Here is a 12,784-nt window from a genome sequence, read left to right on the forward strand (position 1 = left end):
GCAAAAAAATATAATTGAGTCAATCTGTTGATACCTAATATGCCAACAAGTTTGCTTCAGCAAAATGCGAGAAACTCACAATGCTCACCATCTAATTTACTCATCATACTGTTAGAAAAGCTCCTAATGTTAGGCTGTTTTTATCTTGCTTCTGAGTCCATCTTTCCTTTGTATCAGATAGATGAATAGCAAAACAACCTTACAACCTAAAGTGTGGAAAATTTATTAGAAAAAGTTCAAATATCAGCAGATTTGTGGAACATTGAAAATCTCTAAAAATGTGGAGTTAAAACTAAAATTATTTGATGAGTAGACGTTTTAACAAAATATTATGTCGATATTGCTTGTAAATATCGAGAAGAATTCCTAAATGAATTCGTTGCACATCTGAGACATACTGATGAATCGAGATACTTTGTATTGGTTCCTTCCAGGCCGTTTTAGATACATTTTCTGTAACAGATTTAAAGAGAGTTCCTAGATAACATTTTGTTACCGTTATTAGGCAGAAACCTGATTAATTTGGTAATTGCGAGGTTAAACCGAAAATGTCATTTGATCGAAAGCGACATATAAACGAACTGGTCATTTTACCGAAACTTTCAATTGGTTGGAATGGCCAAAAATCCAAAATGTCGTTTGCTGAACAAGTAATATGAACAAAAATGTCGTGTGGCCGAGCAATAGTGTGAAAGTGTGATGAATAATATTTGGATAGTAGTGACACTTGAGGAATGAGAAGTTAAAAGTGAGATGTGTATGGCGCGAAATGATGAGCGAGAAATTATGAATAAGAACTGGGAAGTCAGAGAAGCGAGGCGTCTTCTTTTTGGCCGTATCAGCGAACGTAATATGACCCATTCGGCCAAACAACATTTTTGGCCAAATGGCCTATATAATCAAACTACCATTTTGGACAAACGGCATTTTCGGTTAAATGACCTATTCAGTCAAATGGCTTTCTTGGTCAAAAGGTAATTTGTCCGAAATGGCCGTTTGGTCGTATAGGCTTTTTGACCGAGAAAGCCTTTTGACTGAATGGGTCATTTAGCCGAAAATGTTTTTTGGCCGAATGGATCATATGACGTTTGCTAAACGGTCATATGGAAAAAAAAAAATAAGACGCCTCGCTTCTCTGACTTCCTGGTTCTTGTTCATAATTTCTTGCTCATCATTTCGCGCATTACATATCTCACTTTTCACTTCTCATCCCTCCAGTCTCACTTTTCACTTTTTAATTATCATTATCATTAACGACATTTTTGATTATAATACCTTTTCAGCAAACGAAATTTAGGGTTGTAAAAAACTCAAAGGTGCAGCCCAATCGGGTTGTACGCAAACGTGACGTAGGACTACGTAGCTATTCGAAATTGATGGTATTTGCCATAATAATTTGTGTCGCTTTATTAACATTGAGCAAACTGCTCGGAGGCCAACTGAATCAAGAAGTTGAATAGTTGTTCCCAGTTGGATGGACTTTGAGTCTCTAACCGTGGAATTAACGTGACTTATCGTTAAGAAAATTATTTTGAGCTTTTTAGTGGAATGTCTTCACTTGTCATAAGACGAGTTTGTACAATCCCATTGAATTCCACCACTTAATTGTATCTTGACAGATACGTATTTCGACCTCAACAGTAAGGCCGTCTTCAGTGTCTTGTACTTGATTCGACTCGAGTCAAGTACGAGACACTGAAGACGGCCTTACTGTTGAGGTCGAAATACGTATCTGTCAAGATACAATTAAGTAATGGAATTCAATGGGATTGTACCAACTCGTCTTATGACAAGTGATGTCTCATCGGTCGCTGAAGCCACTCGACTCACAATCCTTACTTTGCCACGTACGCTTACATCGCGGGCGAAAACCAAACGTTGCAAATAAATATATTTGCGTTTGGTTTCACGCCACTTCTGCTTCTGCTTATTTCTCCTTTATTTCAGCCATTTTTTAGGATGGTGTGCTCCAAAAAGGTCTTTATACAAAAGAAGGTTGATCCGACAATCCGATATGAACTTTCTTCAAAGAGCAAAACTCAATCGTAACTAGCAAATTTAATAGCGCGGCGGAGGGAGATGATGCAATTAATTTGTACGTATGGAATCACTAACAGCAACCAAGCTACCACGTTTAACCCGATGCCGCCGAAACAATCCATTTTCGCAATTAATTCTTTCTTTCCATAAAATGCTGGTCCTGAGAAGAACCAATTTTCTTCTCCCAATGCGTCTTTCCAAAAACTAAATGCATCCAAACGTTTGACAGCACCCTGCGTTGAAATTGTCCAACCGCCACTTTATGATTTTTCGCCAAGCCTTCACCATTTGGAATAAATTTTCAGCATTGCCACTGCTACCCACGCCTGCATGCTGCTGTGTCTGCTCCGCTGCATCGAATGTCGAACCGCTCTTTGTGGAATCCCGATCAAAACGGCTCGCGCGCGCAGAACAGCAGCTTTCTTGTATTTAATAAATTAAGCCCGTTAGCCCCGCCCCTTTGTGAGCTATTATGGGTGCAAATAAAATGTGCACTCATAACGATGAATTAAGGGGCGGGGCTAGTGGAATGACTTCATTAGATATAAGAAAGCTGGTTTTCGGCGCGCGCGAACCATTTTGATGGAAATTCCGCAGATAATGTCGGAGAATGTTATTTTCCACTGCCTTGCAAGCGGGAAAAAAATGCAAAAAATAATAAGAGATTTAAAAAAATAGGTTTTACGTAAAACAAATCAAAACATGTATCACAAATGAAAAAAAAAATGTTTTGCACTTTTTTCCCTAAGCAATTTTGTCAAAAATCCAAAAACCAAATATATAAGAAAGGCGAAGTATTTTTCACGCTAATCACGCCATAATCTAACACATGAGATTTAAAATAATTAATACCAATGGGAAAAAGTATATCTTTGCCGTCATTTTTCAACGAATTATAACTGAAAATCCATCTTCCACTCGAAACTTACGATCTGTTCGTAAAAAGCCGTTCTCAAATTGACTTTTCAATTTTTATGGCTCAAATTCATCTGGGGGATTACTAGGAAGTAAATATAGTCACTACATGGAAAATAATAAGTAGAGCTCTTGTTAATAAACGAAAAAACTTATAATTTGTTGGTGGCAATATCATTTATAGCCTTATAAATGGTTAAACCACTTTTTGCGGAATCCAGATCAAAATGGGTCGAGCGCTGGAAAGCAGCTTTCTTGTATTCAATAAATTAAACCAGTAAATTTGAATGGATGCAATCACTAACAGAAACCAAGCTTCCACGCCAAACGCCGATGCCACCGAAACAGTCCATTTTCGCAATTACCTCTTTCTTTTCATAAAAGAAGAACCAATTTTTTTTCCCAATTCCCATTTAAATAACTAACTGCATCCAATCGCTTGTCGACACCTTGCGTTGCAACTGTCCGACCGCCACTTGATGATTTTTCGCTAAGCCCCCAAAGGGTGAAATAATTTTTCAGCGTTGCCACACTGCCACCCATTCCTTCGTGCTGCTGTGTCCGCTCCGCTGCATCGAATGTCGAACCGCTCTCTGTGGAATCCAGATCAAAATGGCTCGCGCGCGCCACACAGCAGCTTTCTTGTATTTAATGAATTAAGCATGTTAGCCCCGCCCCTTTGTGAGCTGATATGGGTGTAAATATAATGTGCACTCATAACGATTAATGAAGGGGCGGGGCTAATGGAATTATTTCATTAGATATAAGAAAGCTGCTTTTCGGCGCGCGCGAGCCATTTCGATCGGGATTCCGCAGACAACGGACCTAGAGATGTCGAAAAATCCCGATTAATCGATTAGTAACTAATCGATTACTCTCGATTCCTGTCGATTATTGAATCGATTGATCGTTGGATAAAAATCGATTCAAAATTAATCGATTATTGCAACGATGAATCGATTAATGGAAGTAATCAATTAATTAGCGACATCCTTATGATGTCGTAAAATCCTGATTAATCGATTAGTAACAAATCGATTACTCTCGATTGCTCTCGATTATTGAATCGATTAATCGTTAGGTAATGATCGATTCAAAATTAATCGATTATTACAACGATGAATCGATTAATCGAAGTAATCGATTAATTTACGACATCTCTAAACGGACCCGACAACGCAGAATGACAAATTCTAAGAATCCTATGAAATTTTCTCGCTTCTGAATTTGGTTATGAGATGTTGTTTATCTTAGATGCGTATTGTTATGAGGAATAACAGCAGAAATTTCATTCAAGACGAAGTCTCTCCATATTACCAAACATTATCTCTTAGCATCTGTCTGTCCGAGCGACGTTCACTGATGGGTGGTTGCTGTAGAAGGTTTCCACTGTGGTGGCGTCTTCATTGATTTTATACAAAAGAAGGTTGATCCGACTATGCGAAATAAACTTTCTTCAAAGTGCAAAACTCAATCGTAAATAGCGAATTTGATAGCGCGTTGGAGGGAGATGATGTAGTGAATTTTAATGGATGGAATCACTAACAGCAACCACGCTACCACGCCAAACCCGATGCCACCGAAACAGTCCATTTTCTCAATTAACTCTTTCTTTTCATAAAATGTTGGTCCTGAGAAGAACTAATTTTCTTTTCCCAATGTTCCTTTCCAACTTACTGACACCACAATTTGTAATAAATTTTCTGCATCGGCACTGGCGGTGCGGGATCGCCATAGTGCTATTTTTATGGTCAACCTTTTCTTCATATGAAATTCTGGTTCGTTGAGGTTGAATGATCTGCAGCAACACATCGAGCACGACCACCAATGCGATGGATTTTCTTCAAAAATGTTATTAGCGCCTCAGTGATGCTGTGTCCGCTCCGCTACGATCGTTTTGATGCGTCTGCTATGCGTAAATTCTATTCTTGTTCAAACTGAGGATTAGATCCAAACCCGCAAGTGATTGATTTTTGATGTCTGTGCTAGTGATGCATGTACGTGATTGGTTAGTTTACCTATTTTTAAACATTTTATCATTTATCAATAATAAATAGCTAAAAATCAGTATTTTCAAATAAATGCAAAGAAGCGTTGACTCATCCTTGATCGAATGGTCCAAAAAAATTGAAAATCCATCGAGAAACGGCTTAGATATTAAAGTTTAAAGTCTATCATATTTTCGTGACGGTCCCCGATTTTCGCAATCGTAAAGTGTACCCCAATATAGAAAACACAGACGTAGTCCTACGTCAAAATATCAGGTCAAACGACCCTTGTCGGCCGTATCACCCGTTCGGCTAAATGCCTATTTCTGTCAAACGACCATTCTGACCTGGTATTTTCGGCTAAATGACCAATTTAGTCAAACGACTTTTTCGGCCAAATTTCCTGTTCGGTCAAACGACATCTTCGGTAATGCAATTGAATTCCCGTTTGAATTCCAAATTACTTCCTGTCAAAATTCCAAAAAAAATTGTGGATATTTTGGAGAATTTTCCATGTAAATGGTCTGGAGGGAAATACTTCAGAGCTCGAGTTTGACGATGCTCATCGTTGTGAGTTTTGATGCTAATATCTGCTCCTCAGTTGCCGTTGGCATGGCAAATGCTGGGTAAAGCGTACCATTGGTACTTCGCGTACCTGAAGCAATAAAATAGACCCCATCTCGCGGTCCTTAGCCTCTTACCCAGCAACTCCTATCCCTACCTCCCCGCGGTGCTGGCCGGGATACGAGCAACCTTAGGGAAGATCGGGTAACTAACCCCGGTGGGAACTATGGTCGTATGCTGACAGGGAAGGGGTGCACCTCTCCAGAGGTGCAAATCTTATTGAGCGTCTGTTCTCCATGTCAGGATCGGCTCACAACAGCGTCTGTTCTCCATGTTAGGGGCGGCTGATCATCGTCCGAGTGCCAGCGAGGGACTCTAAGTGAAACTGTGCACCATGGTCCTCCGGAAATTTAGGGGGTTTGATGTCAGGCCCTGCAAGCCAGCCAAAAAAAAACTCACGCAACGAACAATCAACAAGAGAGTACGGACCGGAACCATCGGGAAGACCACTGCGACGAAAAGGGACTAGCGATTGGAAACTCGGTTCGTGGAATTGCAAATCTCTCAACTTCATCGGGAGCACACGCATACTCGCCGATGTGCTCAAGGACCGTGGATTCGGCATCGTAGCGCTGCAGGAGGTTTGTTGGAAGGGATCAATGGTGCGAACGTTTAGAGGTAATCATACCATCTACCAGAGCTGCGGCAACACACATGAGCTGGGAACAGCTTTCATAGTGATGGGCGACATGCAAAGGCGCGTGATCGGGTGGTGGCCGATCAATGAAAGAATGTGCAGATTAAGGATCAAAGGCCGGTTCTTCAACTTCAGCCCACACTCCGGAAGCACTGATGATGATAAGGACGCATTCTACGCGCAGCTGGAACGTGAGTACGACAGCTGCCCAAGCCACGACGTCAAAATCATCATAAGAGATTTGAACGCTCAGGTTGGCCAAGAGGAGGAGTTTAGACAGACTATTGGGAAGTTCAGCGCTCACCGGCTGACGAACGAAAACGGCCTACGACTAATTGATTTCGCCGCCTCCAAGAATATGGCCATTCGCAGCACCTACTTCCAACACAGCCTCCCGTATCGGTACACCTGGAGATCACCACTGCAGACAGAATCACAAATCGACCACGTTCTGATTGATGGACGGCACTTCTCCGACATTATCGATGTCAGGACATATCGTCGCGCTAACATCGACTCTGACCACTATCTGGTGATGGTTAAACTGCGCCCAAAACTATCCGTCATCAACAATGTTCGGTACCGACGACCGCCGCGGTACGACCTAGAGCGACTGAAGCAACCTGCTGTCGCCACTGCATACGCGCAGCATCTCGAGGCAGCGTTGCCGGAAGAGGGTGAGCTCGATGGGGCCCCTCTTGAGGACTGCTGGAATACAGTCAAAGCAGCCATTAACGACGCAGCGGAGAACAACGTCGGGTATATGGGTCGAAGTCGACGGAACGATTGGTTCGACGAAGAGTGCAGACAGATTCTGGAGGAGAAGGACGCAGCGCGGGCGGTCGCGCTGCAGCAAGGTACCCGGCAGAACATGGAACGTTATAGACGGAAGCGGAGACAGCTGATCCGCCTTTTTCAGGAGAAGAAACGCCGCCTGGAAGAAGCGGAGTGCGAGGAGATGGAACAGCTGTGCCCTTCTCAAGATACACGTAAGTTCTATCAGAAGCTCAACGCATCCCGCAAAGGCTTCGTGCCGCGAGCCGAAATGTGCCGGGATAAGGATGGGAGCATCTTGACGGACGAACGTGTGGTGATCGAAAGGTGGAAGCAGCACTACGAGGAACATCTGAATGGCGCTGAGAGTACAGGCAGTGAAAGTCAAGGCAGCGGAGGAGATGACTACGTCAGTTCAGCGGACGATGGAAGCCAACCAGCCCCCACCTTGAGGGAAGTTAAGGATGCCATTCAACAGCTAAAGACAAATAAAGCAGCTGGTAAGGATGGTATCGGAGCTGAGCTCATCAAGATGGCCCCGGAAAAGCTGGCCACTTGCCTGCACAAACTGATAGTCAGAATCTGGGAAACCGAACAGCTACCGGAGGAGTGGAAGGAAGGGGTTATATGCCCCATCCACAAGAAAGGCGACAAACTGGAGTGTAAGAACTTTCGAGCGATCACCATCCCTAATGCCGCCTACAAAGTGATATCCCAGATCATCTTCCGTCGTCTGTCACCATTAGTGAACGAGTTCGTGGGAAGTTATCAAGCCGGCTTCGTTGACGGCCGCTCGACAACGGACCAGATCTTTACTGTACGGCAAATCCTTCAAAAATACCGTGAATACCAGGTCCCAACGCACCATCTGTTCGTTGATTTCAAGGCGGCATACGACAGTATAGACCGCGTCGAGCTATGGAAAATTATGGACGAGAACAGCTTCCCTGGGAAGCTTACCAGACTGATCAAAGCAACGGTGGATGGTGTGCAAAACTGTGTGAAGATCTCGGGCGAACACTCCAGTTCGTTCGAATCGCGCCGGGGACTAAGACAAGGTGATGGACTTTCGTGCCTGTTGTTCAACATTGCGCTAGAAGGTGTCATGCGGAGAGCCGGGTGTAACAGCCGGGGTACGATTTTCAACAGATCCAGTCAATTTATTTGCTTCGCGGATGACATGGACATTGTCGGCCGAACATTTGAAAAGGTGGCAGAACTGTATACTCGCCTGAAACGTGAAGCAACAAAAGTTGGACTGGTGGTGAATGCGTCAAAGACAAAGTACATGCTTGTGGGCGGAACCGAGGCCGACAGGGCCTGCCTGGGAAGCAGTGTTACGATAGACGGGGGTACCTTCGAGGTAGTCGAGGAATTCGTCTACCTCGTATCCTTGCTAACGGCTGACAATCACGTTAGTCGTGAAATACGAAGGCGAATCATCTGCGGAAGTCGGGCCTACTACGGGCTCCAGAAGAAACTGCGGTCGAAAAAGATTCGCCACCGCACCAAATGTGTCATGTACAAGACGCTTATAAGACCGGTTGTCCTCTACGGACATGAAACATGGACAATGCTCGAGGAGGACTTGCAAGCACTCGGGGTATTCGAGAGACGGGTGCTTAGGACCATCTTTGGCGGTGTGCAAGAAGACGGTGTGTGGCGAAGAATGAACCATGAGCTCGCCCAACTCTACGGCGAACCCAGTATCCAGAAGGTAGCTAAAGCCGAAAGGTTACGATGGGCAGGACATGTTGCAAGAATGCCGGACAGCAACCCTGCAAAGATGGTGTTCGCTTCCGATCCGGCAGGTACGAGACGACGTGGAGCGCAGCGAGCGAGATGGGCAGACCAGGTGCAAAACGACTTGGCGAGCGTGAGGCGTATCCGAGGATGGAGAGATGCGGCCTCGAACCGTGTATTGTGGCGTCAAATTGTTGATTCAGTGTTTAGATGTTAACTAAATAAATGAAATTAATCTGCTCCTCAGAAAACTCTGACTCTTGTTCTTTTCTATTCGGCAAAGAGTATATGGCAAGCCTGGTCGAAAGTAAGATATGAGATGTGAGAAGTGAAAAGCTAAAAGTGAAAATTTAAAAATGAATATGAAAAGTGAGAAGTGAAAAAGGAATGTGAGAAGTAAAAAGAGAAAAGGAAAAAATGAAAATGGTATAAAGGTAAAAAAAAAAAAAAAAAGTATAAAGTTAAAAGGAAAAAGTAGAAATTGGAAAGTGAAAATAGAAAAGTGAAAAATGAAAACAGCACTGAGAACAGAGAAATGGGAACTGAGAACTGGAGACTGGGTACTAAAATCTGAGAACTAAGAACTGTGAAACTAAAAACTAAGAACAAAGAATCGAGAAATAAAAAATGCGAAGTAAGGATTGAGAAATGCATTTTTAAATAAAAGAAGAGAGAAATGAGAAATAAATATTGAAATGTGAGAAAGAAATAATTTTTTTTTCTATCTTCATTTTAGTTCTTCTTCCTTCTTTTTTCTTTGGGGCTGCCCACAAACCACGTAGACCGAAATTTCACATTTTCAAACCCCCTTCCCCCCTAGTAGACTATCATAGAATTTTCCGAAACCCTCCCCCACCCCCTTGAAGTCTACGTAGACTTTTTCAAATTTTACAAAATATAGAGTAGCGGTACCAATTGTGGAAGTATTTATTAGTAGATCAACAAAAGAAAATATTTTTTTAAATTGATAATTATGAGACTTTTAAAGGTTTAATGCCTTAGCCAATAGATAAACCTATACATTAGCTAACAAAAATGAAATTGATGTCATTTAACATCAACAACTACCAAATGTAGCTTGCACCACTAATGGGTACACTGTTCCTTTAGTGGCAGTAAACATTAATTTTGGTTCCCATAGTGATGCTATTCATTGATTTCTTATGATACTCGCCACTATTGGTACAGTTGCACCACTATAGGTCCAAGGCAGTCAATTTTATTAAGGAAAATCATTGTTTTTGTTAGTTTTTCGGGCGAAAGCTTAGGATAAGTTGTATTCGACAGGATATTCAACCTTCCGGGACTCGCTTGATACAGGACCGCCCACGCAGTCCCGCCTGCGTTGTTAACGAGAAGCGTGCTTTTTTCTAACCTGTTGTACTTTTTACAACGGCGCGAGTCCCCGAAGGTTAAAGCACGACACATCAACTGAAACCATCGTAAAGTGTATAAAATCTCATTAAACCCCAATACCTCCACTATTGGCGCTACCTCCACTAAAGGTACGGTTACCATATGGGATTAGAAAAAATATGGAAATCAATTTTTTTTCTAGATTCCAAAAGTTTTGTCCAGTGATTTTCGGAGAACTATTTCCCGTTGAATTTTAGAATGGTTTCCTACGATATTTTGAAATTTCTCTTGCAAAGTAGGAGCGATTTCCTGAGGAAATTTAAAAAAAATCCTATGGACATTTCAAAGAGTTTTCCAAATAATTTTCGGTGGAAATTATGGAGAATTTCAGTTGAATTTGTGATGAATTTATCGTAAAAAATTCGAATAAATTTTCATGAAAATTGCAATAACTTTTTTGTGGAAACTCAAAGAGTTTTTGGTGGGAAATTCAAACAATTTCTCGTGAAATTTCTTAAATATTTCCTTTTTTCTATCGATAATTCCAAAGAATTTGCATTAGAACTGCCGAAGAAATCGCCGGTTAATTTCCAAGAATTTCGCTTATATGTATGTCCAAAGAATTCCCCGTGAAAATTCCAAGAATTTCCAAAATAAGAAAAATTTCCTGGGGATTTCCAGAATTTTGAAAGGTTTCTCGAGGAATTTTCGGAAGATTCCCCTGACAAGTTCCAAAGAATGTCTTTTGGATATTCCAAAATGCTTCCTTTGTAAATTCTGAAGAATTTTCCGTTAAAGTGCGACATAATTTTCCGCTTAAATTCTAAAAAATCACTTGAAGTTTCTAAAGAAGTTCCTGCTGAAAATAAAAAAAAAAAATAGTAGAATCTGGAATGTAATCAATGTAATCCAAGTGGAAATTTTGAAATTTTTTCGAAAGAACTCTTTGGAGAATTTTCCTGTTTCAGACTATTACTTCAGTGAAATCCAAAAGATTTTTCTGGAGAAATTCGAAAGATTATTTCGGTAAAGTCTTGCAAAAAAACGGAAAAATCTAAAAAAATCAAACAAAAGAACTTCGCACAAAGCTGCTGTATGAATTGTTGTTTTTATTATACCCGCCGTCCCCTTCGTAGAATAACGTAGACTTTTTCGAAACCCCTCCCCCCTCAAGAGTCTACGTGGTTTATTGACGGCCACTTTCTTCTACCCTCTTCCATCTTCGTCCTTTCCTTTCCCATCCTTCTTCACATTCCATCTTCTTCATCCCATCGTTCATTTTTCCTATTCGTCTTATTCTTCCACCTCCTTCTTCATTCATCTTATTTCTTTTTCATCTTCTTTTTTCCTTATTCCTTTTTTTTCTTCCTTTTTCCTTCTTCTTCTTTTTTCCTTCTTCCTTTTTCCTTGTTCCATTTTCTATTTTCCTTTCCTCTTATCTCTTCTTCCTTCTTCTTATTCTTTCTTTGTTGTTCCTTCTTCCTTTTTTCTTCCATCTTTCGATTTCTTTCTTCTCCTTGCTTTATTCTTTCTTCTTCCTTTCTCTTTCTACTTTCTTTCTTTTCCTTCTACCTTCTTCATTCTTCATGCTTCATTTTTCATTCTCAATTCTTCTTACTTTTTCCTACCTTCTTTCTTCGTTCTTCTTCCTCCTTTATTTGTTTGCCTATTCCTTCTTCCTTTATCCTTTCTCCTTTTTCCTTCTTCATTATTTCTTCTTATTTTCTCGTTCTTTCGTTTTTCTTCTATCTTCTTCCTGCTTCCGTTTTTCTCATTCCTTCGTATTTCTTCCTTCTTCTTTCTCTCTTCTTTCTTCTTCCTTCCTTCCTTGCTCCCTTAAAAATCCGTTGATGCGAAATACTTTCTTACTATTCCACAGAACATACTTTTAAGCTTCCACCAAATTTCTACCAAATAGGGGAAGTGCTCCTTGAATTCATACTATGTACCCAAATCAATACCATTCGAAAACGAAGAATTGGTGCAAATTGTTTTATTTCTCATTTTTGTGATTTTTTTCAGCAGTGAGCCGTATAACAACAAAACACAACACAAATTGAGCCTAATTTGCATGTTTTGTGAATGTTATTGATATATGAGCATGTTATTAATAATGGAACAGATACCCTATTTACTGAGTTTTGCTTAATTACATACAATCCGGTCGAAATTCTTTTGGATTGTGGTTTAAAGCAATGAAAGAAGGTAATGCTTTCATTGAATGACCTGACCGCATCCGATCGGTATAAGGCAAAGTGAGGAAAAATGTTTTCTAGAAATGGACACTTCTTCTTCTTCAATGGCTTTATATTCCAACTGGAGCTTGGCCTGCTGTTCAACTCAGTTATTAATTGGAAGCTTTTCTATGCCCGCCAATGCACGAGTATGTATCTTGTGTGGCATGTACAATGGGTACACTATGCTCAGGGTGTCGAGAAAGATTCCAACCCGGACACATCCTAGACCGGACCGAGAATCGAACTCGTCATCTCCGGATTGGCAATCCTACGCCTTTGCGCGCAAGGCTACTTGAGAAATGGACACGTTTGCTCTGTATGAAGAAAAGAAAGGAGGTAGTTCCTTCTATGAAAGATAATACCTTCTTTGAATGGATGCCCGGGATAAGGCGAAAGGAGTTGATAATGTTTTCCTTAAAAAAAGGGGTCTACCTGGCATGACGCGAAGTATGGGGTAATGCTTTCTATAA

The 12,784-nt window shown here is 41.2% G+C and overlaps 1 protein-coding gene across 2 annotated transcripts in view; it reads left to right on the plus strand.

Moving 5' to 3' along the window:
• Positions 1 to 12,784, plus strand: part of LOC134207619 (facilitated trehalose transporter Tret1) — a 106,688-nt gene that overhangs the window by 1,151 nt on the left and 92,753 nt on the right. The window lies entirely within an intron of this gene.

This window comes from Armigeres subalbatus, chromosome 1 (assembly GCF_024139115.2).
Source record: "Armigeres subalbatus isolate Guangzhou_Male chromosome 1, GZ_Asu_2, whole genome shotgun sequence".
NCBI classification, from domain to species: Eukaryota; Metazoa; Arthropoda; class Insecta; order Diptera; family Culicidae; genus Armigeres; species Armigeres subalbatus.